We start from the raw sequence: 26063 nt of genomic DNA, 5'->3' as shown, positions 1-26063 counted from the left end.
AGACAGAAATGAGAGTTCTCCAAACCGGTGACGTTACCACAACTAGAAGGCATGGGGTGAGAGGAGATTACAGAGGTGGAAAGAGGCAGGGAGGATTTCTGAAATATATTGAATTTAAGGAGACACATGCCCTCATTAGAACTTAAAGGAAGATGGGCGCTCCTTTGCTCTAGGGAACAATCCAGAAACACACGCTGGGTAAATCACCAGATAAATGTTTCAGCCGTTTATATTATGCTGTTGTTTATAAATGATCATTTTCACCCATTTTTACCATGTTGATTGCTTTCAGTAGGTAAGTCTCAAAGTCACTCCAAACAGAGATGAATTTGAAATATGGAATGAGCAAGTGTTAGGCAGATGCTCTTGACGTGTGTATGTGTGTGTGTATCTGTGTGTTATTTTTTTATTGTTGATTTATAAGACTCTGTGAGAAGGATGGGGTAAGGGAGAGTTTAGGGAGTCTGGGATGGACATGGACACACTGCTGTATTTAACATGGAGAACCAACAAAGACCTGCTGGACAGCACAGGGAACTCTGCTCAATACTCTGTAATAACCTTATGGTCACCAGGGGGAAGGATGGAGAAGGGATAGTCAGGGAGTCTGGGATGGACATGGACACACTGCTGTGTTTCACATGGAGAACCAGCAAGGACCTGCTGGACAGCACAGGGAACTCTGCTCAGTGTCACGTGGCAGCCTGGATGGAGGGGAGTCTGGGGGAGAAGGGATACGTGTGTATGTCTGGCTGAGTTGCTTCACTGTGCACTCGAAACGGTCACAACATTGTTTATTGGCTATAACCCAATAAAAAATACAAAGTTAAAAAAAAAAGTACTCTATAGACTTCACCAAATATTCTTTTCTCCTCAGCCCTGGGCTTTGTTCTTCTCTGTACTTACAGGCAACCACTTCTGTGAGGCTGGTGTTCACTGCTCCTACCCCCGATTTTATTATTTTTAATTGTAAAACTTAGATGCATTTCTGTGCAACTCGTCTATAAGCATTTGTTGTCTTAACAGTTGCCTTCCAGCATCTAACTATCTCAGTAGTATTGTATCAATTTGTAGTTCACACACACACACACACATATATATTAATGGGGATAAGTATTATAAGAGATGCTCATTTTGGAGTGGTGGTTTACAGTGAACAGTGTCCCCGCCACCCCTCAAAAAAAGAAAGATATTCTGACATCCTAACCCTGAGTAGTTGCAAATGCAACTTTATTTCACACTAAGGTCTTTGCAGACGTAATCAAGTTAAGCTGATGTCATTAAGGTTGACGTGAATTCAATCTGGTCTATAAAAAAGGGAATGTTAGATATAAAGATGTATTTTGAACAAAAATGTCATTAGGGCTTACGTAAATGTTACTTTTCCCCCTGTTTCCGTCTAAATTAGTTTTTATTGGCATATAGGCAACCCACTCCAGTATCCTTGCCTGGAGAATCCCAGGGACGGGGAGCCTAGTGGGCTGCCGTCTATGGGGTCACACAGAGTCGGACACGACTGAAGCGACTTAGCAGCAGCAGCAGCGGTTAGCAGTTGCTTAATAACATCAGTTTCCATGGGATTCTCCAGGCAAGAATACTGGAGTGGGTTGTCATTCAGTTCTCCAGGGGATCTTCCCGACCCAGGGATCGAACCCAGGTCTCCCGAGTGAACTGCAGGCAGATTCTTTACCATCTGAGTGCCCAGGGAAGCCCTACATTAGTTTCTATTGTACAGCAAAGTGATTCAATTATACATATATCTCCTATTTTTCAGATTTCCTTTTCATTTAGGTCATCGCAGAGCACTGAGTAGAGTCCCCTGTGCTATATAGCGAAACTGAAAGCAGCTCAGACGTGTCCGACTCTTGTGACCCCATGGACTGCAGCCCACCAGGCTCCCCTGTCTATGGGATTCTCCAGGCAAGAATACTGGAGTGGGTACCCATTTCCTTCTCCAGGGGATCTTCCCGACCCAGGAATCAAACCCATGTCTCCTGTACTGCAGGTGGATTCTTTACCACTCAGCCACCAGGGAATGTGCCAAAATCAAGTGAAATCTTAAAAAAAAGAAAGAAAAAAACAAGGTGATTCAGGGGCTTGTAAAATACTGATGAATTGATAATGAAGAGTCACAGTCTTGTTCCTTATCAGTTGTGCACCTCTGTCCATTTTCATTACAGTTAAATTTTAATTCGTGCAGAAGCCTTTCTCTCACCAGAACGGAGAGAGGAGAGCTGTGTTGCTCCATCCCCAGAAGGAAAGAGTTGGCACCTTCCACACCCAGAGGGGGCAAAAGGTGTGAAATTGAGGCGACTGTTTACAATGAAGTCATTTTCACATCTCTCGATGCCGCATAATTCAAAGCCTCTATGTGTTCACCTGGGTATTGTAATCTTTAGAGCCAGCCAGGGAAAAATACGACCTCTTAACAGCAAATCTTCAGGTGCTAATGTTCACCTGTTGGCCTGAAAACGCGTTCCTTTTCGCTCCAAGCAGACAATTCTGTGGCGGGCAATCATTTCCATCTCAGGCAGGAGATTGGAAAATAGAAAGTGGAGATGAGAGTTTTCCGTGCGGTGTCCTCGAGGTGTGCGGCGGTCGTCTTGGGGAACGAGATGATATTTCAGCGGCTTTTCTCACCCTGCCCTAGTCTACACCCGTGGTATTTGGATTCCCTGCCACGTGGCTCTCAGGCTCAGAGTCGAGTGAAGGTGGATTTTGGCCCACACTGGTGCATTGAGGGCAAGCAGTCTTTCTCGAGGTTTGCCAATTACTCAAGTCTCCAAATGGGAATGGCAAATCGGTTGATTTCGGTCTGAAAGGAGTTTTGTGTTCGCCCCCTGCAACCCCTCCCATGGTGAGAGTATCCAGGCTTTGCTGGCAAGTTATCAGAATCTAAAGGTTAGTTCCCTGTGTATCTATAGGAGAAAAGGGAATTCCCTTCCTTTGTTCCTTTCTTAAAGGTCTCCATTAACATTTGTGTAAACAGTTTACCTGCCTGCCCCGAGGTGGAGGGGGTGAGGGACAGTTTGCTGGAGGAAAAAAAAGATTCCTCTAACTTTCTATTCTTGTTGTTAAGTCACTCAGTAGTGTTCGACTCTCTGCGACCCTATGGACTGCAGCACGCCAGGCTTCCCTGTCCTTCACCAACTCCTGGAGCTTGCTCAAACTCATGTCTGCTGAGTGGGTGATGCCATCCAACCATCTCATCCTCTGTCGTCCCCTTCTCCTCCTGCCTTCAATCTTTCCCAGCATCAGGGTCTTTCCCGGTGAGTCAGCTCTTTGCATCTTTTAACACGGATGAATTGGCCAGTGCTTGTTGGTGCTCCCAACTCGAACTCGACCTGCTGGTAGTACCCGGGTTTATGGATCCTGTAGGCTGAACGTGGCTTCGGAAAGCTGGCAAGTCTACAAGGTGATCACGGATCACCGGATGAGTTTGGGAAGGGTTGGACTAAAGGCTGGAAGCCAGCTAGCCACGGGCTGAAGAGCATGTGGCTTCAGGTCTTCTCATGGTTTCATTTGCTGCTTTCTCTTTTAGCACGAAATGATCCCTGATTGTCTGGACGTACCCTAGTTCACTCATCTCTTCACCTACCAAAGGATGTCTCCGTGGCTTCCAGATTTCGGCAGTGATGAACAAGTCTGCCATCAGCGTTCCTGTACGGAACATATACTGTGTTTGTGGCCTATTATATCCAGCTGAAGTGCTGAAGTTGATGTCATGTCTTAGGTGTCCTGCACTAAATCCACAGAGGGAAAATGTTCTCCTGATATTCCTAATTAAAATATAGGTATGTGTGTGTTAGGCGCTCCGTTGTGTCCAACTCTTTGCGACCCCTTGGACCGTAGCCCGCCAGGCTCCTCTGTCCATGGGATTCTCCAGCCAAGAATGCTGGAGCGGGTTGTCATTTCCTTCTCCAGGAGATCTTCCTGACCCAGGGATCGAACCTGCATCTCCGGCACTGGCAGGAAGATTCTTTACCCTCTGAGCCACCAGGGAAGCCCCAAATACTCAGGGCTGAGTCGCTGTGTTGCACAGAAGAAAATAAAACAATATTGTAAAGCAACTAGAGTCCAAGAAAAGTTTTCCAAAAAATAAAGAAATGGATAAATAAAAAATGGATGTGGTCATTGACAGAACCAAAAAAAGCCTTGATGGCAGGCATTTAAAAAATGCTTCCGTATCCACAATGCCAAATACAACGTATGCCATATTTTAGATGTTAAATTTTATAGATGTTAAACATTATAGGACTAAATGATATGAGTTGAAAATTATTAAGAAATTTTACACACTTATAAAAAAGATTGAAGGCTGAAGGAGAAGGGGGTAGCAGAGGACGAGATGATGGAATGGCATCACTGACTCAATGGACATGAGTTTGAGCAAAGTCGGGGAGATAGTGAAGGACAGGGAGGCCTGGCCTGATGCGGTCCATGGGGGTGGAAAAGAGTCAGACACGACTTAGCAGCTGAACTCACACATATACATACACACGCACACACATGTAATATATAGAATCTATCCAACTTTTGCTTTAAATAGAGAGCTGGTTCCTTATGATGTGAAAACTGAAATATTTAAGAACAGGTTATGTGAATACGTTTGTACACACCCTTCTGCCATGGACTGTCCATCTTGGGTTTAATTCATTGGGTTCACTTCTCTGGCCATCACAGATTTATAATTTTTAATTGGCCCTTTTGTAAAGGGTTGTGCATAAATACAGAATTATTTAAGTCATGAGCAACCTATAATGAATGATTCAATGTTTTTTGCCTCACAGCTATTCTTGTGTCTTTAGAGACCACACAGTACATCCCTGGTGGTCCACTGGTTAAGGAAAAAAGTGTTAGTCGCTCATTTGTGCCCAGCTCTTTGCGACCCCATGGACTGTAGCCCGCCAGGCTCCTCTGTCCATGGGATTCTCCAGGCAAGAATTCTGGAGTGGGTTGACACTTCCTCCTCCAGGGGATCTTCCCGACCCCAGGACCAAACCTGGGTCTCCTGCATTGCAGGCAGATTCTTTACTGTCTGAGCCCCCCAGGGGAGCCCCCAGGGGTTAAGAATCTGCCTGCAAAGGCAGGGGTATGGGTTCAGTCTCTGGTTTAGGAGGATCCCGCATGCTGTGGAGCAGCCTACCCACGTTGGCTATAACTACGTTGCCTGTTCTCCATAACAAGAGAAGCCACCTCAGGGAGAAGCCCGCCCATCACAGCCAAGAATACCCTCCACTCTCTGCACCATAGAAAACCCACACGCAGCAACAAAGACCCTGCACGGCCAAGAAAAAACCCCAAAAGCAACCCACATAACACCCCCCCGACTACTGCCTTAGTGCCAAAGCCGCATTCGGGTTTTCAGTCAAAGGTTATGACAGAATCATTAAGGGCTTCTGATTGTCGGGTACATTTATTTATTTATTAAAAAAATTTTTATTATTATTATTTTTTTTACTTTACAATATTGTATTGGTTTTGCCATACATTAACATGCATCCACCATGGGGGTACACATGTTCCCCATGTCAGGTACATTTAAACATCTGACCCACTGCTGACTAACAATTAGGACTCTCTGCATTTCACCAGGGTGTCACTCTTGCAAGTTACACTGCACATTTCGTCCAGATACAACTCGTGAAACATTCAACATGAGGCAGAAAACCCATCCAGTCCTTTTAAACAGATGGCTTTGAAGAATGCTCCCTATTTTGTGTTCTCTCTCTCTCTATATATATATACATATTTGCTGCAAGCCTCCCGGGACACATTGACCAAAGCGGGAAAATGACAGATCCGAATTGACAGGCAAGACACGTTTTCCTCTCACCATCGTGAGATTGCTTTTTGGAAACTGGCTCCCTGGCCACGTGGACTGTCTCCTGTGTGAACAGAAGGGCTTCCTGCCAAACCCAAAGAAGGGCAGAGACCGGTCAGGCCAGGGCTATCCCCGAATAACAGCATTATGCCAAAGATGCCCGCACATGTTAAATGAAATGTCAGCGGGGCAGGGAAGACAGGCTCGGGGTCTCGCCCACTGATCAAGCGTGATGCAAGCCAAAGTAGGCACTCTGAGCTTCTGAAGCAAAGGGCTCCGTCAGCCCAAGCCACTCTGCGAATGGCATTTGGGGAAAGAGGCGCAGAAGTGTACGGACACATAGTTGGTGAGCAGTCACATGCTACCACTCTACATCTTGTTTCTTCAAAAACGGCCAGATGTACACGCTGCTGTCCACTACAAACTGGTACTTCCCCTGGACACTTGCAGGAATTCCCTGGTGGCTCAGTGGCAAAGAATCCGCCTGCAGTGCAGGAGACAAAGAGATGCGAGTTTGATCTCTGGGTCCGGGAGATCCCCCCGAGGAGGAAATGGAAACCCACCGCAGTTATTCTTGCCTGGAAAATCCTGGAGCCAGAGGAGCCTGGCGGGCTAGTCATGCAGTTGCAAAGAGTCAGACATGACGGAGAGACTTAATAACAGTTCCTGCACCAGAATCACCTCTAAATGCACCTCCCTGCCTCCACCCCGATCCCTGCCTCTTAGAAGCAACTTCTCAGAGCTATCCGGGGTGCTGTCTCCTGGCTCTAGTCCTCATTTTGCCCCCAAATAAAACTCATTTCACAATTCTCACCTTGTGCATTTTTTGTGTGGCTGTGCTGGGTCTTGCTTCTTGCTGTGCGTGGGCTTTCTCTAGTTGTGGTGCATGGAGACTGCTTTTGGTTGCAGGGTTCAGGCTTCTCATTTCGCTGGCTTTCCTTGTTGCAGAGCTGGGGCTCCATGGTCCACTGGCTTCAGTAGTCGGAGCCTGTGGGTTCAGGAGTTGCAGGTCCCAGCTCTAGAGCAGAGGCTCAGTAGTCATGGGGCCTGGGCTTAGTTGCTACGCAACATGTGGCATGCTTCCAGAAAAGGGATTCAACTCTGTCTCCTGCACTGGCCAGTGGATTCTCTACCACTGAGCCGCCTGGGAAGTCCCTGATTCTGTATCTTTATAATTCGTGTTGTTGTTTAGTTGCTATATTGTATCCAACCCTTGGGACTCCATGGACCGTAGCCTGCCAGGCTCCTCTGTCCATGGGCTTCTCCAGGCGAGAATACTGGAGTGGGTTGCCCTGCCCTCCTCCAGGGGATCTTCCCAACCCTGGGATCGAACCTGTGTCTCTTACATCTCCTGTGTTGGCAGGTGGGTTCTTTACTGCTGAGCCAGTAGGGAAGTCTCTGATTCTGTTTCTTCATAAGACGGCCGGCGAGTGAAAATCAGAGGCATTCCAGGAGCACAGTGTGTCTGGCTAAGAAAGCTCTGAAAGCTGAGCTCAGTGTGATAGTGAAGCTAGAGAAACACTCCAGAGAAGTGTGGCTTAGCAAATAAATAACATCTTTTGGAAAGTCTCCAAGGTGATCAGGATGCCGAAGAACGCTCTGTACCTCACGTTATCAGTCTCAAAAAAATGAAGTTTCGAGGAATGTGCAGTTGAAAAGTTTGAATGAGGATATATATATATTTTTTTTTTACATTAAAATGTATTTATTTATGGGACTTCCCTGGTGGTCCAGTGGCTAAGATTTTTTCTTCCAGTGTACAGGGTATAGGTTTGATCCCTGGACATGGAGCTAAAATTCCATATGCCTCTTGGCCGGAAAACCAAAACATAATATAAAAGCAATATTGTAACAAATTCAATAAAAAAATTTTTTTAAATGATCCACATAAAAAATTTTTCTTTACATTTATTTATGTACTTATATCAATATACATAAAATGTGTGTATAATGTATACTAGTATGAGTACACAAAATATATACAATACATAAAATATATACAATTTATAGTATATAAGGAGTATCATAATAGTATAGTAAACATATAGTATACTATAAGTATACATATAGTATACTAAAGTATACATATATACATATAGTATACTAAAGTATACATATAGTATAATTAAATTAAAATAATGTGCTTCTATATAAAATATATTATTTTTATTTTATATAAAATATGACCTATTCTATATTATATTACAATATATTACATATAAATAATATGTGGGTTAATATAACATGTGTTATATATTAAATATATATTGTTCAGTCGCTCCGTTGTGTCCAACTCTTTGTGACCCCATGGACTGCAGCCCACCAGGTTCCTCTGTCCATGGGATTCTCCAGGCAACAGTACTGGAAGGGGTTGTCATTCCCTTGTCCAGGGGATCTTCCCGATCAAACAACTGGCTGCACCAATTCACATTCCCACCCACACTGTAGGAGGGTTCCTTTCTCTCCACACCCTCTCCAGCATTTATTGTGTGTAGACTTTTTGATGAGGGCCATTCTGACCAGTGTGAGGGGTCTCAAACCTGGGTCTTCTGCATCAGCAGAGAGATTCTTTACCATCTGAACCACCAGGGAAGCCCATCTATGAGATGATGTAGGAGCAAATATTCTTTAGAACATAAAGTTTCACATATACTTGTAAAGGGCTTCTCTGATAGCTCAGTTGGTAAAGAATCTGCCTGCAATGCATGAGACCCCAGTTCGATTCTGGGGTCGGGAGGATCCACTGGAGAAGGGAAAGGCTACCCACTCCAGGATTCTGGCCTGGAGAATTCCGTGGACTGTATAGTCCACGGGGTTGCAAAGAGTTGGACACGACGGAGTGACTTTCACATACTTGTAATGCAGTATCACTCTGTTTCAAATTACTGACATGTCTCAGGAAAATAATCAGGGAAGATTTTTAGCTTTGAGGTGCTAATATAACATAGAATATCAATTAACTTCCAAGATTCATAAGCGTGCAGCGCACTTGTATTTGTATATTCTAATATGAAGCCACTGTATAGCGTGGGTTTCCAGCATTTAATATGATCCCTTTAAAACACCCACACACAGTCAAAAAATGGTCAGGAGACCTAAAGAGACGTTTCTCCAAAGAACTAGAGATGGCTAACAGGCACTTGAAAAGATGCTCAACATCATTAATTATTGCTATTGCTATTGCTAAGTCACTTCAGTCGTGTCCGACTCTGTGTGACCCCATAGACGGCAGCCCACCAGGCTCCCCCGTCCCTGGGATTCTCCAGGCAAGAACACTGGAGTGGGTTGCCATTTCCTTCTCCAATGCATAAAAGTGAAAAGTGAAAGTGAAGTCGCTCAGTCATGTCTGACCCTCAGCGACCCCATGGACTGTAGCCTACCAGGCTCCTCCATCCATGGGATTTTTCCAGGCAAGAGTACTGGAGTGGGGTGCCATTGCCTTCTCCATCACTAATTAATAGAGAAATGCAAAATACACTGAAGGAACCCCTCATACTGGTCAGAATGGCCCTCATCAAAAAGTCTACACACAATAAATGCTGGAGAGGGTGTGGAGAGAAGGGAACCCTCCTACAGTGTGGGTGGCAATGTGAATTGGGGCAGCCTCTGTGGAGAACAATATGGAGGTTCCTTAAAAAATTAAACATCGAGTTACCGTGTGATCCAGCAATCATTATTCACTGACGTTCCTTTGCATAAGTGAACAGGTTAGTAAAATATTCAAGATTATGTCATTTGCAAATGCTCGTCTCTACCATCTTTTAAAAGAAAACAGGAAAGGATAAATCATACCAGAAATAGAGGGTGTGTCATTAATACGAGGAGAATACATTAATACGTCGATACAGTGTTGTCTTTGGATGGAAGCAGCGTGTTACGTGCATGAGATAAGTTGCTGTCTCTAGAGTAGAAGCCAAGACACAGGTACCTTCGAGCCACCCCAGATCACAATCAGAGATTAGAAAGCATGGAGAATCAATAATTCCTAAGTCCACTGCCAGCAGATTTCAGAAAACAGTCTCTCTTCACCAAGCACAAATGCAGACTCAGATCCACACCCACTTCTTTCTCCTGAGTCCATCCCAACCTTGCGTTCACCTCACCCGTCTCTGTTGATCTATGAAGCATCACATCATACATTAGTTTCTTCACTCCAAAGCCTGTGCATTTTTCTGTCTGCCCAGAATAAAAAATAGGCTTGACTTACCGTCTAGATGTTCTTTAGACGGTGGCCCAGCTCCTACAAGAACAAAGAGAGCATGTCACACATCACCATTGCCATTTTTACATGGGAAATTTGTTAAAATTAATGTTTGTTGTGATATAGTTGCATTGCAATGGTGTGTTAGTTTCTGCTGTACGGCAAAATGAGCCGGCCATACGCATACCCACCTCTTTTCTGGATTTCCTTCCCATTGAGGCCACCATGGAGCACTGAGTAGCCTTCCCTGTGGTGTGCAGTTCTCATTAGTCTTCTATTTTATACAAAATACCTGTAGTGTATGCTATAACTCATCCCACCCTTCCCCTCTTAGTCCCCCTGGTGTCCACGATTGTTCTTTTCATATGTGTCTCTATTTCCACTTTGTAAGGAAGACCGTCTGTACCAATTTTTTCAGATTCCACACGTACGGGTTAATATACGATATTTGTTTTTCTCTGTCTGACTTCAGTCTCTATTACAGACTCTAGGTCCATCCGTGGCTCTGTATATATGTATTTTACAAAAATAATTTGGATAATAGTAGTCTTTTTGTTAATTGTAGGGTAACTGCTTTATAACATTGTATTGGTTTCTGCAGTACAACATCGTGGATCAGCCATGAGCACATCTATGTCCCCTCCCCCTTGAGCCTGCCGCCCGCCCCCACCACTCTATATATGTATTTTTATGATAAGGTCTCATGCCTTTGTCAACCTGTACGTGCATGCTAAGTCCCTTCAGTCATGTCGTACTCTTTGTGAGCCCATGGACTGTATCCCGCCAGGCTCCTCTGTCCATGGGATTTCCCAGGCAGGAATATGGGAGTGGGTTGCCATTTCCTTCTCCAGAGGATCTTCCTGACCCAGGGATCAAACCCAGGTCTCCTGCATTGCAGGCGGATTCCTTCCTGTTGAGCCACAATGAGTCCAATACGATCAATTTTCCTGTCACCGTGAGCAGAATTTCTTGCCAATATGCTGGGTTGGCCAAAAAGTTTGTTTGTGCTTTTATATAACATGGAAAACCCCAACAAGCTTTTTGGCCAACCCAATATTAGTTTTACAGATTTAACACTTAAAGTCATTATTCTGAATTTGGAGGAAAGATAGGAATTAGATTAGAAAGTGTATGTAATTAGTCATCCTTCCTGCAAAGTTACCTTTAAATTAACTTGGAAAACATAAATAGTATCTGATTTGACTCTGGTCATAGCTCACACCCATCTGTCTTATTATTGGAAAAGACCCTGATGCTGGGAAAGATTGAAGGCAGGAGGAGACAGGGACGACAGAGGATGGGATGGTTGGATGGCATCACTGACTCCATGGTCATGAGTTTCAGTAGACTCTGGGAGTTGGTGATGGACAGGGAGTTTGAGTGAAGTCCGGGAGATGGTGATGGACAGGGTGGCCTGGCGTGCTGCGATTCGTGGGGTCGCAAAGAGTCGGACATGACTGAGCGACTGAACTGATTGGTTGCACTGAGTCTTAGATGTTGCACAGGGCTCAGTTGTCCCACGACATGTGGGATCTTAGCTCCCTGATCAGGGATTGAACCTGTGTCCCGTTCATTGGGGATTGCTAACCACTGCACTCCCAGGGAAGTCTCTATCCTTATGTTTTAAAGAGAAAATTTATTTGGTGCCAGTGTCATTTAATGTTTTAGGGACCGTAATCAAGATCCTGAGTTTAGTGTGTGTGCAGACTTGCCTTGTGGCTCGGACGGTAAAGAATCCGCCTGCAATGCAGGAGACACGAGTTCAGTCCCTGGGTTGGGAAGATTCCATGGAGGAGGTCGGGGCAACCCACTCCAGTCTTCTTGCCTGGAGAATCCCCGTGGACAGAGGAGCCTGGTGGGCTACAGTCCACAGGGTCAAAAAGAGTTGGACGTGACTAAGCCACTGAGCAGGTAGGTACCTTCAGTCCATTGGTGAAGAGGTGTGGGGCAGGTAGACCAGAAGGACTTGAAGGCACGATGGTTAATTCTGCATTTGTGCGGTAATTTTGGAGATGTGTTCAGTTCAGTTCAGTTCAGTCGCTCAGTCGTGTCCGATTCTTTGCAACCCCACGAATCGCAGCACCCCAGGCCACCCTGTCCATCACCATCTCTCGGAGTTCACTCAAACTCACGTCCATCGAGTCGATGATGCTATTCAGCCATCTCATCCTCTGTCGTCCCCTTCTCCTCCTGCCCCCAATCCCTCCCAGCATCCGAGTCTTTTCCAATGAGTCAACTCTTCGCATGAGGTGGCCAAAGTACTGGAGTTTCAGTTTTAGCATCAGTCCTTCCAAAGAATACCCAGGGCTGATCTCCTTTAGAATGGACTGGTTGGATCTCCTTGCAGTCCAAGGGACTCTCAAGGGTCTTCTCCAACATCACGTGGTAAGGACCAAAAAAGGAGGTGTCGGGCTCCTGGAAAGTGGAGGTGACTCTGTGAATTGCCAGGCTTTGGGGATGGAGGAGAATGTGAGCGCTGACGATGGAAACATGGCCGTGTTCTCATCAAGTAATAAAGGACCTGTCATCGTTAATAGACCCCGGCAAGGGTTGGTCTCTCAAGCAGAATCAGTAAGAAATGTGCATGATGGCTTGTCCCGGACTAATGACGCTGAGAGACTGAAGCTACTCCATCATCCCGGTTTCCCAGTACACCTGGCTTCTCTTGATTAAAAAGGCGTTTATCTAATGATCCATTGCGAACCATTACCAGAAACGGAGAATGGGGCCGTTATTGAGGGAGAGAGAAATGGAAAGGCATTTGAGGAAGGAATCTTTCCTCACTGTAATAAACCCCGAGAAAGCATTGATCTTTAAAGGAAAAATTGTTGGTTTTGCAGTTGGTGCCGAGCTGTCGAGATCAGTTACGGAGAGAATTATTTAGCTGGATTGCCAGCACTCTGCGCTCACAAAGTCAAGACATTTCTATTTCTTTTATCAAGTGATTTTTTTATACAAAAGAGCACCTCCATGATTGGGATAATGCTGAAAGAAAATTCCATTTTATTAAAAAAGAGGTGCTAGGATTACTATGAGAGAATCTATTACACAATTGGTACCTTATTCTAGAATATGACCGTGTGTCTGATGAAAATGGCTGGTTGTGGCTGTAAAAATTACCTTGCTGTTTTCAACCAGCACTGCGGGGAGGAGACAGATTCTACGCCCCGGACTAGTTCATAATATTCCAGGCTGTTATTGGATGATTAAACAGTTTTCTGAAAAATAAGCACCAAATGCCTTTGTGATAGCAGATACACTTAACCGAAAAACGTAGAGAGAAGTTTGAAAATAGGAGAGAGCGGCAGAATTAGACCTCTGGAATTAGGTTTGTTGTTCAGTTCCTTAGTCATGTCCGACTCTTTGCGACCCCATGGCTTGCAGCATGCCAGGCCTCCCTGTGCATCACCAACAACTGGAGCTTGCTCAAACTCATGTCTATTGGGTTGGTGATGCCATCCAGCCATCTCATCCTCTGTCGTCCCCTTCTCCTCCTGCCCTCAATCTTTCCCAGCATCAGGGTCTTTTCAAATGAGTCAGCTCTTTGCATCAGATGGCCAAAGTACTGGGACTTCAGCATCACTCCTTTCAATGAATATTCAGGACTAATTTCCTTTAGGATTGACAGGTTTGATCTCCTTGCAGTCCACGGGACTCTCAAGAGTCTTCTCCAACACTACAGTTCAAAAGCATCAATTCTTTGGCACTCAGCTTTCTTTATACTTCAACTCTCACACCCGTACGTGACTACTAGAAAAACTATATCTTTGACTAGATTGATCTTTGTTGCCAAAGTAATGTCTCTGCTTTTTAATATGCTGTCTATTTTTTTCATAGCTTTTCATCCAAGCAGCAAGTGTCTTTAATTTTCATGGCTGCAATCACCATCTGCAGTGATTTTGGAGCCCAAGAAAATAAAGTCTGTCACTGTTTCAACTTTTCTGCCTTGTATTTGCCTTGAAGTGATGGGACCAGGATGTGATGTGAGAGTTGGACCATAAAGAAAGCTGAGGGCCAAGGAATTGATGTTTTTGAACTGTGTTGTTGGAGAAGAGTCTAGAGAGTCCCTTGGACTGCAAGGAGATCAAACCTGTCAATCCTAAAGGAGATCAGTCCTGAATATTCATTGGAAGGACTGATGCTGAAACTGAAACTCCAATATCTGGCCACCTGATGTGAAGAGCTGACTCATTGGAAAAGAGCCTGATGCTGGGAAAGATTGAAGGCAGGAGGAGAAGGGGACGACAGAGGACGAGATGGTTGGATGGCATCACTGACTTGACGGACATGAATTTGAGTCAAGTCTGGGAGTTGGTGATGGACAGGGAGGCCTAGTGTGCTGCAGTCCATGGGGTCGCAAAGAGTTGGACATGACTGAGCAACTGAACTGAACTGAACTGATGGGACCAGATGCCATGATCTTCATTTTTTTAATGCTGAGATTCCAAGCCAACTTTTTTACTCTCTTTCACCTTTGTCAAAAGGCTCTTTAGTTCCTCTTCACTTTCTGCCATTAGAGTGGTATCGTTTGCCTATCTGAGGAATTAGGCTACAAACTTTAAAATGTATTTTTGTCCAGGTATCTGTTGCTTCATTCTTAATATTCTTCCAAAGTATTAGAAACCACACAAGCCTCCTACAATGTATGCAGACATGTAGCAACTGTGAGCTTTAAGCGTGTATCACTAGATCAGGTCAACATAAGGACTATCTGTTTGCATTGTGTACACTTGTCTTTCTGGAAATTGGATACGTGGTTTTATTTAGCAGTGATATTTCTTCTAGCATCTCTACTGGGACTGTTCATAGTATGTATTTAAAACAGACTAAGCACAATCAATAACCTCAGATATGCAGATGACACCACCCTTATGGCAGAAAGTGAAGAGGAACTGAAAAGCCTCTTGATGAAAGTGAGAGTGAAAAAGTTGGCTTAAAGCTCACAAAGATCATGGCATCTGGTCCCATCAATTCACGGAAAATAGATGGGGAAACAGTGGAAACAGTGTCAGACTTTATTTTGTGTGGGGGGGAGGCGGGCTCCAAAATCACTGAAGATAGTGATTGCAGCCATGAAATTAAAAGACGCTTACTCCTTGGAAGGAAAGTTATTTAAAAAGCAGAGACATTACTTTGCCAACAAAGGTCCGTCTAGTCAAGGCTATGGTTTTTCCAGTAGTCATGGATGGATGTGAGAGTTGGACTGTGAAGAAAAGAATTGATGCTTTTGAACTGTGGTGTTGGAGAAGACTCTTGAGAGTCTCTTGGACTGCAAGGAGATCCAACCAGTCCATTCTAAAGGAGATCAGTCCTGGGTGTTCTTTGGAAGGACTGATGCTAAAGCTGAAACTCCAATATTTTGGCCACCTGATGTGAAGAGTTGACTCTTTGGAAAAGACTCTGATGCTGGCAGGGATTGGGGGCAGGAAGAGAAGGAGATGACAGAGGATGAGATGGCTGGATGGCATCACCGACTTGATGGACAAGAGTTTGAGTGACCTCTGGGAGTTGGTGATGGACAGGGAGGCCTGGCATGCTGCAACTCATAGGGTCGCAAAGAGTCGGACACGACTGAGCGACTGAACTGAGCTGAACTGAACTGAAGCACTGTGCTTGGTGAAAAAAGCCCATACACAAGACAGAGTGTGTTTAATTTTGTTTATGTGGAATGCCTTATGTACATATGAGAACATACAGAGACAGAAAATAGGTTAGTGATTGCCGTCTGGGAGAGGGGGTGTAGAGGAGGAGGGGACTGCTAATAGATAAAAAATGTCTTTTTAGGGTGAAAAAATATTCTAGGATAGATGGTGGTGATGTTGCAGATCCTGAATATACCAAAAAAACCACTGAACTGCAAACATTTTCAAGAGTGCATTTAAAAAATTGTATTTTATTGAAACATAGTTGATTTACAATGTGTTAATTTCTGCTCTCAAGCAAATTGAATCGATTATACATGTATATGAATACCTATATATCTGCAGTTTTTATATTCTTTTACATTGTGGTTTATCACAGCATATTGGGTATAGTTCCCTATGCTCTTTGTAGGACCTTGTTTATTCACCGTATATATGATAGTTTGTGCCAGCTAACTCCAAACTCCTAGTCCATTCCTCCCCCAATCTCCTTCCGCTTGCCAACCACAAGCCTGTTCTCTGAGCCCTGGTTTCTATCATAGGTAAGTCCAGTTGTATTATTCTGTTTGATTATGCATGTAAGTGATATCGTATGGCATTGGTCTTTTGTCTTCATTTAGTGTGATAATCTCCAGGAACATCCATGCTGCTTCAAATGGTATTATTTCATTCTTTTTTATGGCTGAGTAATATTCCGTTGGGCTTCCCTGGTAGCTCAGCTGCTCAAGAATCCACCTGCAATGCAATACAATATCTCATTGTATATATGCACCACATCTTCTTTATTTATTCTACTGTTGATGGCCACTTGGGTTGCTTTCATTTGTTACCTACTGTGAACAGTAAGACTGTCTTTCATGACATGTGAATTGCTTCTGAACAAAAGCTGATAAAAACGTGAAGCATTTTTATCTAGTGCCAAAGCTGAGGAGTGTCTGCATGTTTTGATGGCTCCATCTGCAAGCGGAAGTGAACACTCGTGCTCAGGCCCTCAGGTATGTCCAACTCCGTGTGACCCCATGGACTGTAGCCCACCAGGCTTCTCTGTCCATGGGATTCTCCAGGCCAGAATACTGGAGCGGGTTGCCACTTTCTTCGCCAGGGGATCTTCCCAACCCTGGGATCGAACCCACCTTTTGGGTCTCCTGCATGGGCTGGTGGATTCTTTACCACTAGGGGCATCTGGGAAGCCCCAAAGCTTTCAAAACCCAACATTCTTGGTTTCGGTCCTCAATGTATGGTCTTTGAATCAGCGGCATCAGAATTTTGTCGGGGGTGAATTTCACGGCCGTATCTCAGCTCCTGAATCAGAACCTTCAGTTTGGCAAGACTGCAAAAGGATGGTCTGCACATTCATATGTATGGTTAGAAAGCAATGGACTCAATGGACATGAGCAAACTCCAGGGGATGGTGAAGGACAGAGGAGCCTGGTGTGTGCACTCCATGGGGTCCCAAAGAGTCAGACACAACTTAGTGACTCAACAAGAACAGCAGTGGATAAGACTCTGAGCTTCCACTGCAGGGGGTGAGACTTTGATATCTGGTTGGGGAAGATCCCACATGAAGACTATAGATACATGGGTCTCCCAGGTGGCTCGGTGGTAACGAATCCTCCTGCCATGCAAGAGATGTGGGTTCGATCGCTGGGTTCTCCTAGAGAAGGGCATGGCAACCCACTCCAGTATTCTTGCCTGGAGAATCCCATGGGCAGAGGAGCCTGGTGGGCTACAGTCCATGGGGTCACAAAGAGTTGGACACAACTGAGCATGCACGCGTGCATGTGTGTGTGTGTGTGTGTGTGTATCTCCGGGGGAATTCCCTGGTGATCCAATAGTTAGAAGTCTATGCTTTGACTCCTGGGGTAAGGTTTGATCCCCGGTCAGGAAACTAGGGGCTTCCCTTGTGGCTCAGCTGGTGAAGAATCTGCCTGTAGTGTGCGAGCCCTGGGTCGGGAAGATCCCCTGGAGAAGGGAATGGCTACCCACTCCAGTATTCTTGCCTGGAGAATCCCCATGGACAGAGGAGCCTGGCACGGGTAGTCTATGCGGTTGCAGAGAGTCAGACACAACTTAGCGATTTTCACTCTTTTCACTTCAGGGAACTAAGATCTGAGGAGCCATTAAAAAAAAAAAAAAAGGCATCTAACAAACACAACTTTGAGCAAACTATTTAAAAGAACTACCCCTCAAAGAATTCCAATATATCCTGAATACAGACTCTTTGTGACCCCATGAGCTGCAGCCCGCCAGGCTCCTCTGTTCATGGGATTCTCCAGGCAGGAATACCCGAGTGGGTTGCCGTTCCCTTCTCCAGGGGATCTTCCCGACCCAGAGTTTGAACCCGGGTCTCCTGCATTGCCAGGCAGATTCTTTACCGTTGAGCTACCAGGGAAGCCCTCATTTAGGGGCTATAAATGTGTGACTGTGGACTTGGAGGTAAATAATCTTAGGACATGTTAGTGGTTTCTGTCTTGGTGGTGTGTGTATGAATTTGACAAATTTCAGTATTTATGAGTTGCTGTATTCTGTGGAATGCAGATAACACCCAGGGCCCTTCTTCATTCCAAAGGGGTTTTGATCAAAGAAATGGAGTGTGTAAAAACGTTGCATAAATTCTAGCATGAGCTGAAGAGGACTGGTGTTTTGTTAACAAGACTACTTCAAAGTGAATTGCACCTTTGTGGGAAACACTTCAGACAATGATACTGTGATCATTTGGCAACTGTTTCTGGTCTTTTCTTGCTAAAAGCAGGCTTGGACACAGAGTCTTGTTTCTTTATGTGTGTTAATTTGGATTATGAAGCATTGTCTTAAAATGTTATTTTCTCTAAGGCTGATCAGCCTCATCTTTCATCTTTACATAACGCCTGGCAGTCAACTTTCCATGGATGGGCTTTGCCAAAGAGAAAAACGATTTCAATAGAATTTTAAAATCTTCTTGTTGCATACTTTTTGGACATTTTTTGAGTCTTAGTGTTTCAAAATAATCACACCATCACCCCCCTTTCTTTTTTCTTTTTTTTTTTTTTTTTAGAATTACAGGGTCACATTTTAATTCCTGAATTTTACAGGTCAGCATTAATATCACCACATGTATACAAATGGTGTAAAACAAGTACAGTGGTATTTTTAATACAAAATAAACATCTGTTTTATGGAAAAACTATACTTCATATCTACACAACAGCCCATCCTCCAAACAATAGCCAAAATTAAAATTAACTACAAAATCTCCAAAACAGGGGAAACTGCTTCAGTTTAAGCTATTCCAGGAAAAATGGACCCATAATACATTACAAAGGTGATCTGAAGACTGTAGCTGGAATTACTAATTTTAGTCTCTTTTTTTTTTCCCCCAATGTATTATAGTTTGGGGGATGTTTTTCTCACTTCAGCATGATCTCAGATCACAGATGAGCAAACTAACATTAAAATATTTAGTTAACTTGCTGTTCTAAAAATAAAACCTCTTAACTGTTTGCCTCAGTTTATTATTTTAAACTCATTTTCGTACATGGAATGTGCTTTTATTCTTTAAAAAAAAAAAAAAAGCAGCTTTCATATTACACCCTTGTTTATGGAAAAGCTTCAGGTGCTGCATACTGACTGACACTGAAGTAACTTCTTGGACCAAAATGGCCTATAGATATTAAATGCCACTTAATTCAGCACTATTCTTTGTATGTTAGTCTTTATAAATTACACCTTAAAACGTGCCTGCAGCTCTGCAGAGAAAACTTTACTAACGAAGTAGAAAGTGACTTTAAAGTATCTTCCACAAAAGATTGTACTGGTAGGCAGTTGAAAAAGTTCTGTTCAATATACTTCCGTTTGTAGAGAAAATACTTTGGAATACTACTGTACTGATTCTTGGCATCTGTTATCTCTAAAAGTGCTGATTTTAAAGTTATAGTAACAAAACTGTCCATTTTAATCCAGCTTGTTTTCATCAAAATACACACTGAAATTTCCTGATGGAGAAAACTCAACATGTGCTGTAACACAGGGTGTATTTCCCTCCAACTACCAATAAGGCTGAATTTCTGTTAGATCTTCAAAGAAATGGTCCCAACAGCTTAACTTCATTTTTTAATGATAGTTGAATGTTTTCCATAAAAGTCAGAGGCAACTGATTAAAAGAACAACATGGCCAGCACCATTATACAAGTAATGTTATTGGGTTTGCAACTGAAGTTTTATAATTGTTTCTAGATCAGAAACCCCCATGGAGCAACCCTGCATTAATAATACCTTACCAACTTTATCCCTTCCCTAAACCATCCCCAAACCTGAGAGTTAGAGCATTTGACTGCACCCCCCTTTCTTAAAGCTTGGCTGAACAGTTCACTCACATGTTCAAATTCCTTCATTCTAACTTTTTGTGCTGGTACTATTAATTCATTTTACCCTATCTTTTTGAGTTGCTAACTGGTTTTATTAAAGAAGTCTTACATGTATTACGTTTATAAACTCGTGTTTAGTTGTTCAGTCGTGTCCGACTCTTTGCGACCCCATGGACTGTAGCCCACCAGGCTCCTCTGTCCATCGGATTCTCCAGGCAAGAACACTGGAGTGGGTTGTCATGCTCTCCTCCAGATAAACTCTTTAATTTCTCTTTAATTATAAGCTATCTTTTATTGAGAACCTATTGTAGAGCGCAGGGAACTCTACTTAATGCTTTGTGGTGACTTAAATGGGAAGGAAATCCAAAAAAGAGGGGATATATACATGCATATAGCTGATTGACTTTGCTGTTCAGTAGAAACTAACACAGTATAAAGCAACCATACTTCAGTAAAAAATAAACACAAAATTAAAAGTAGCTGAATCTTCAAAAAATTATCTTTAATTGAAGTACAGTTGATGTACAATATTATATACATTTTAAGTAAATAATATAGTGTCTCACAATTTTCAAAGGTTGTGCCCCATTTGTAGATATACAAAGTAATGGCTATACAATATATACAATATTGTATATCATTGGCACCCCACTCCAGTACTCTTGCCTGGAAAATCCCATGGACGGGGGAGCCTGGTGGGCTGCAGTCCATGGGGTCGCGAATAGTCGACACGACTGAGCGACTTCACTTTCACTTTTCACTTTCATGCATTGGAGAAGGAAAGGGCAACCCACTCCAGTGTTCTTGTCTGGAGAATCCAGGGACGGGGGAGCCTGGTGGGCTGCCGTCTATGGGGTCGCACAGAGTGGGACACGACTGAAACGACTGAGCAGCAGCAGCAGCATATATATACATATATACACACAGTATATACAGTGTTGGCTGTATAATATATACAATATTGAATATATTATATATATAATATTGACCATATAGTATATATAAAACAATATACCTTTGTAAGTTTATCTACTAGTCTGTACCTCTTAATGCTCTAAATTCTTATATTTTTTGAGAAGCTCCACTTTACCTATTCTGAACAGAACCCCGTATTCACGATGCATGAAAATACTGAGAAAGCACAAATGCTCTGAACGATAAACAATGTGGTTTTATATAATATGTGGTGATGTGAACAGTGGCTTCAGTCATTATGGCAGAAATACTTTGTAGCAGGCTCTACAGTTTATGTTCCATCAGTTGGTAAAGAATCTGCCCTCAATGCAGGAGACCTGGGTTCGATCCCTGGGTTGGGAAGATGCCCTGGAGAAGGAAATGGCAACCTACTCCAGGATTCTTGCCTGGAGAACCTCACGGACAGAGGAGCCTGGCGGGCTACAGCTCATGGGGTTGCAGAGAGTCGGAAAATGACTGAGTGACTAACACTTCACTTCATATTTGTGTTTTTTTTTTTTTAAATCTAAATTTACAGGTATATACCCCAGAATGGAATTATAGGGTTATATGGTAGTTGTATTTTCAGTTTTTTAAGGAAACTGCATTGCTCTCGTTGAGTCACCAAGGTGTGTCTGACTCTCTTTGACCCCATGGACTGCAGCATGCCAGGCTTCCCTGTCCTTCACCTGCTTCTGGAGTCTGCTCAAACTCGTGTCCACTGAGGAACTGCCATAACTGTTCTCCATAGTAGCAGCACCAGTTTCTATCCCCATCAACAGTTTAGGAGGGTCCCTTTTTTCCCCACACTCTCTTTGGCATTTGTTTGTGGACTTGTTGATGATGGCCATTCTGACTGGTGTGAGGTGGGACCTCAGGGTAGTTTTGCTCTGCATTTCTCTAATAATGAGTGATCTTGAGCATCTTTTCATGTGCCTATTGGCCATCTGTATGTCTTGTTTGGAGAAATGTATATTTATTGTTCTAGTCATTAAAAAAATTTTTTTTAAAGGATAATTTCAATAAAAAATTTGAAAATTTTCAAATTTCATTTGAAAAGATCCTGATGCTGGGAAAGACGGAAGGTGGGAGAAGGGGACGACAGAGGATGAGATGGCTGGATGGCATCACCAACTCGATGGACATGAGTTTGGGCAAACTCTGGGAGTTGGTGATGGACAGGGAGGCCTGGCGTGCTGCAGTCCATGGGGTCGCAAAGAGTCGGACACGACTGAGCAACTGAACTGAAGGATAATTGCTTTACAGAATTTTGCTGTTTTCTGTCAAACCTCAGCATGAATCAGCCATAGGTATACATATGTCCCTTCCCTCTTGAAACTCCCTCCCACCTCCCTCCATATCCTACCCCTCTAGGTTGACACAGAGCCCCTGTTTGGGTTTCCTGAGCCAAACAACAAATTCCTGTTGGCTCTCTATTTTACATATGGTGATGGAAGTTTCCATGTTACTCTTTCCATACACCTCAGCCTCTCCTCCCCTCTCTCCATGTCCATAAACCTGTTCTCTGTTTCTCCATTTGCTGCCCTGCAAAAAAATTCTTTGGTGCCAACTTTCTAGATTCTGTATGTATGTGTTTGAATACGGTATTTTTCTTTCTCTTTCTGACTCATTTCACTCTGTATAATAGGCTCCAGGTTCATTCACCTCATTAGAACAGACTCAAATGTGTTGCGTTTTTTTATGGCTGAGTAGTATTCCATTGTGTATATGTACCACAAGTTCTTTATCCGTTCATCTGTTGACGGACATCATCTTAAAATTGGGTTGTTTCTTTTAATGTAGAGTTGTAGGAATTGGGTATATACATTGGATATTAACCCCTTACTGGTTACATTTGTAAATACACAGCCTGTGATATCAGTTGTCTTTTCATTCAGTGGATGGTTTCCTGTGCTGTGCAAAAGCTTTTAAAATGCAAATTTGAAAAGCTACCTAAACACTTACGTGGTGCTAGTGGTAAAGAACCCGCCTGCCAAAGCAGGAGATGTTGGTGGTTCCATCCCTTCGATGGGAAGATCCCCTGGAGAAGGAAATGACAATCCACTCCAGTATCCTTGCCTGGAGAATCCTGCGGACAGAGGAGCCTGGTGGGCTACAGTCCATGAGGTCGCACAGAGTCAAACACAACTGAGCGACTGAGCACAGCACAGCCCGTGGGGTCTTACGTTCCCCGACCAGGGATCGAACCCACGACTCCACCGCTAGACAGCCAGTTGAGCTCCTCCGTTGTCCTTGAGCAGCACGGATGATTGTAGGAGTCCTATATGGTCCATTGTTGCTGCCTTGCTGCCTGGTGTTGGTAGATATACTCAATATTTCCTAAGAGGATAACTGCCTGTCTGTGGCTTTGCCCCTTGTCACAAGACCTCATGCACGCTGCTCATAGAGACTCAGCGTGGGTTGCACCGTGGATGGTGGTGAGACCAAGGTGCCAGTCACATTCGAGAGGCTTGACACCCCTCGGACGTGATATCTAATTCTGGTGCTACCTCACGTGCACTCAGACGTGAGCCCCTGATATCCAGTCTGCATCTTACAAATCACGTCACTGGATCCTCCTCTGTCTCTTCATTCCTCCGCCTTTGATCTAACGTTTACGAATTCTGTCTGAGAGCCCCATCTTGCTGATGACCATACACAGCCACATGTGGAATGAATTAAGGGTGTTCAACAAGGCCACGCACAGAGAAACTGTCAAAGCCAGCCCTGATTTTGAAATGTGTTTAATATTCATAGTCTGATTTTGGTCAGTTCGTGTTAAACATTACAGAGTATAGCGTGGTCATACTACCACTACTACTGAGTGGCTTCAGTCGTGTCCGACTCTGTGCGACCCCATAGACGGCAGCCCACCAGGCTCCCCCGTCCCAGCTTTTACTTAAAAACATGGCTATATTGTTGAGTTGTTATTGTCCAGTCGCTTAGTCATGTCCGATTCTTTGCGACCCCATGGACTGTAGCCCCGCCAGGCTCCTCTGTCCACGGGATTCTCCCAGCAAGAATGCTGGAGTGGGTTGCCATTTCCTTCTCCAGGGGATCTGCCCAACCCAGGGATCGAACCCAGGTCTCCTGCATAGGCTGGCGGGTTCTTTTCCCCTGAGCCATAAAGGAAATCCCCTTAGATACTCTGGACATCTGCAAAAAGACAGATGAGATTGGATTAAATATATTGCAAGCTGCTAGCAATTTTTCCTGTTGTCTTTAATATTCTGGCATATGAAAATGTCATTTTTCTTTTTTAAATTCTAATAAAGTCTGTCCCTCACAACATTCAAAAACTCTAATGTAAGAGAGGAATCAAGACGCTGACACATGACATGTGGCATTCACCTCCTCCCACAAATACCTCAAAAATACCTGGATTATTCCGTCCTGGAGATGGTGAAGGACAGGGAAGCCTGGTGTGCTGCAGTCCACGGGGTCGCAGAGTCAGACACGACAGAGCGACTGAAAAACAGCAGTGCTGATATACGAGGATCCATGAGAGGAAAAGACAACCCACAGGAGACTTTCAGCTCGTGGAGTGCGGAATTCATCTCAAGGGCTTGGTGGCCTGAATGCCTGCTGTGAGTTCACGTGAACTGCTGACCCAGGAGACGCGGATGACCGCTGCCTTGTAAGCCTACACCCGGCCTCTTGGCTTTTTCTAGTGCCGGTTTACAGGGAGATGGAAGAACTCCAGGGACACTGTGCTCCACCTGAGCTACACAGGTAAGTGATGACAAGTGACACCCCAAAAGCCTACATCTCACCAAGGACCTCTTCATCTGCTGGGTCAACCAAGTCCGCCAGACAAATCTCTCAATGTCCCTCCCAGTTTATTTTTCTTTTTTAATAAAACAAAATCTACTCTTAGACTCTCTTTAAAAGAACAGCAGAATCAAACGCTTTACTAGAAAATGCAAGGGCATGCATTTTTAGACAATGGAAGGAATGGATATGCCCAAAGATCCTTATTCTGATTTTTTTTTCTACATTTACCTTTGATTCAGAGTTTATCTACTAGCATATTTAATGACTTGGCCAAAGAGTTCATTTGTGATTTTCATATGGAAAAATGCAAACAGACTATCTGGCCAACCCAGGACTATAAAATGGGCTTTCCATGTGGCTCAGTGGTAAAGCATTTGCCTGCCAATGCAGGAGACACAGGAGACATGGGTTCCATCCTGGAGTTTGGAATATCTCCTGGGGGAGGAAGTGGCAACCCACTCCAATATTCTTGCCTGGAGAATCCCGTGGATGGAGAACTCTGGCGGGCTACAGTCCATGGCATTGCAGAGTCAGACGTCACTGAGCAACTAAGCATGAAATACTATAAATAAATACTCTCTGGCACCAGCGTGGAAAATTCCACCGATAGAATTTTGCTACTTCAAAAAGATTATAAACTACTTCTGCAATTGTAATAAAATTTCGGACAGTAAGTTTTGACCAGAATTAATGGTCATGTGAAAATGTACAATCAGTTCATTATGTTACAATTTAGCTTTAAAAAAACCCAAATAAAATCCCAAGTTTCACGTCAGGCTTTAGGTTTCATGCTCAAAATAAAGGTTGTTGTATAGTATTTGTGATACTGTTTCGAGCCACAGGTATAAATCACAGGCTTGTCAAGAAGGAGCCACATCTATGATTAAGGTAGTAAAAAAAAAATGCTATTAAAAGTTCAAGACCGTCTCAAATGAGATTCCTGACAGAAGATTTTCTAGAAGTCAGTTAAATTTTATTGGCTCTATTATCATCTTTATAGTAGCTGGGAAACCTCTCGAGAAGTGAATTTAAAGTTGATTCTTTTGCTTGTAATAAAAAATAAAGAACATCCTATTTTACCTAAGGGGATGTCTTCAAAATGACTTTTAAAGTAAGAATCATAAAAGTAAGGAAAAAGAAAACCCAGGGAGGTTGTCTACATCATTTTTCTTTTTCAGAAGGAATTCTATCATTAATGCTCTTTAATAAACTTGGGACCTGTCAGTCGCTCAGAGTTTTTCCTGGAGACATGGGTAGGTTTGTTACCTAATGAGGAAATGTTAGTCGCTCAGTTGTGTCTGACTCTCTGTGACCCCGTGGATTGT

The sequence above is a fragment of the Bubalus kerabau genome, chromosome X, assembly GCF_029407905.1.
Source record: "Bubalus kerabau isolate K-KA32 ecotype Philippines breed swamp buffalo chromosome X, PCC_UOA_SB_1v2, whole genome shotgun sequence".
In the NCBI taxonomy this organism is placed as follows: Eukaryota; Metazoa; Chordata; class Mammalia; order Artiodactyla; family Bovidae; genus Bubalus; species Bubalus kerabau.
Note: the sequence above shows the minus strand (reverse complement) of the source record.